Source organism: Bufo bufo, chromosome 3 (assembly GCF_905171765.1).
Source record: "Bufo bufo chromosome 3, aBufBuf1.1, whole genome shotgun sequence".
Classification (NCBI taxonomy): Eukaryota; Metazoa; Chordata; class Amphibia; order Anura; family Bufonidae; genus Bufo; species Bufo bufo.
This window is the reverse complement of record NC_053391.1, coordinates 304,113,947-304,116,549: the sequence shown is the minus strand read 5'-3', so window position 1 is coordinate 304,116,549 and position 2,603 is coordinate 304,113,947.

The window sequence follows — 2,603 nt, the reverse complement described above, 5'->3', positions numbered from 1 at the left end:
GGATCCGCTCAGAATGCATCAGTTTGCCTCAGATCAGTCACCATTCCACTCGGGAGGTGGACACCAAAACACTGCTTGCAGCGTTTTGGTGTCAGCCTGACGATGCGGAGGCAAACGGATCCGTTCTGACACACAATGTAAGTCAATGGGGACGGATCCGTTTTCACTGACACAATAGAAAACGGATCCGCCCCCCATTGACTTTCAATGGTGTTCAAGACTGATCCGTTTTGGCTATGTTGTTAAAGATAATACAAACTGATCGTTTCTGAACGGATGCATGCGGTTGTATTATCGGTGCGGATCAGTCTGTGCAGATCCATGATTGCTCCGCACCAAACGCGAGTGTGAAAGTAGCCTAATACATCATGTTACTGTCTGCAGTGAAACTCGATGGTTTGTTCATTCAGAGTCCTAGCAGGAGAATTTGTCCGATAGACCTGTCAAAGGGTTTCTCTAGTTGTCTTGATGTTTGTGTTCACATTTCTTATTCACGTACAAATACATGTGTGTGTACAACAAAACCAGAATTAAGAGACTATTGTATTTCCCTTAAAAGGGCATAAAAACCCGTTCAGGTTTTATACCGTTTTTGAAGCCAGGAGTGCATTAAAAAAGGTGAATTAGTGTCTGCCCCTAATACTTTCTCTACTTTTATGATCCACTCCTGATTTTTGCTTTAAAAAGTGCCTAAAAAAAATTCTGCTGACCACTGCTATTACATGCAGCAATCTCCTCCACAGCATGGCGCGGAGCGATCGTTATGTCATCGCGCGTCCGCATGCTGTCTAGTGGTTTGCCGGCGGCAGATTTTAATTACACTGCATGATCTGCTGCCGGCAAACGATTTTTAAGCGTGTTTAAAAATAAAAAATTACCCAATGAACAATCAGCGACAGTATTACACTGCAAGATGATCGCCAATCAGCGTTCATACGAACACTCGTTAGCGATCATCTGCCAAAAAAATGTACAGGTGTAATACAGTCTTAACTCCTGGTATACCTAAGTGGTAGTACCTAACACGTATGCCTGAGAACAAGATGTATTGCCTGTAAGGTTATACAGACAGGCAAACAGTTCCTCAGCTCCACAACCTGGAACACATATGACATACATCATTCATAAATTGTACGAGGAGTGGTACCCAATACATGGGAAAACAATCTGGGGACTGCGGTGATGCACAGGGGAGCATTTTGGTGACATACAGTATGGAGAAGGGAGGATACACTGATTGCCTGATACTTATGGGACCGACATGAAGGGGACCCAATGCTTTTAAGTTTAAAGGTATAGAACACATCCAACATCACTGTGGGGTGTAGACCTAAAGACGTGCAGTGGATTATTATTTTTTGCTTGTGAATGCTCAGACCTGAGGGCCTTTGTCATCAAATCTCCTGTGTGTGCTTTATGGAAGAATAAAGGGGGCCTGTATAATGCATTAGATACCCCTGGCTCCCCTTTTGGGTGGGACAATGCATGCTTCATTAGTAAAGGTGTGTGGGGGATGTATTCTACATGTCTAGCCCCCCTTTTCATCTTGAGTTTTTGCCCAACAATTAACTGTTGAGGAAGTGTCCTGCCCCTCTACGACTGTCAGCCTTAATAGCTGGAGGTACGAATTCGCTACATACTTACCCTTCTTGCCACAAGTAGCTGGGCACTGTACTGTCATCATGGGTTATACATGCACCCTACTGGCGATCATGATTGATCAGGAAGGGGCACCCTGACCAATGCAGTACCTATGGCTAATACAGCAGCCAATTGTAAATATCCATCTTGGTGGCAGGGCCTCATGATAATTGCCTGTGATCACCGTGGATTAAGGTGGTTTTATGCGCTTATAATTCTGATAAATAGAATTACTGAACGCTCATTGGTCCTCTAGTAACAAGCAACGCTTCTGCCAGATGGGCACTGACACTTACAGGTCTGGTGCTTCAACAGAAGAGTTTCCTAACCCTATAATGAAAAAGCAAATCTATCAAAAACAAAACCTCACTATTTCCTAGGCAGTGAATCACTATATATAGCTTAGCAACCAAGCATTGTGCAAGGAAGGACTACTAGCAAATTAGTGACAGGGTCATTCAGACGTGAGCAAGATCTTGCCTGGTCCAGTCCCACAGAAGTTATTCTAGAGCAAATTGTTGAAGGAGTTAAAGGGGTTGTCTCACTTCAGTAAATGGCTTTTATAATGTGCAAGGCACTTACTAATGTACTGTTAATGTCCATATTGCCTCCTTTGCCGGCTGGATTCATTTTGCCATCACTTTATACACTGCTCGTATTCACGGTTACGACCACCCATCCATTCAGCAGCGATGGTGGCGCCTGCACACTATAGAAAACTGCCAGCCTATGCACACTTCCACGGTCCCGGCCGCCAGAGACTTCCTATAATATGCAAGTACACATTTTCTGTTACGCAATATGGACAGCTGTGTGTGTGTGCTTCTTGCCTGTGGAAGAGACGGCACCAGATGATCTGGCCAATGTTCTGCTAAGAAACCTTGGGTCCTGGAATTCAAGTGGATGTTAATTTGACACATAGCACCTAAATAATTTTGCAGATCAAGCACAAGGTGGAATCT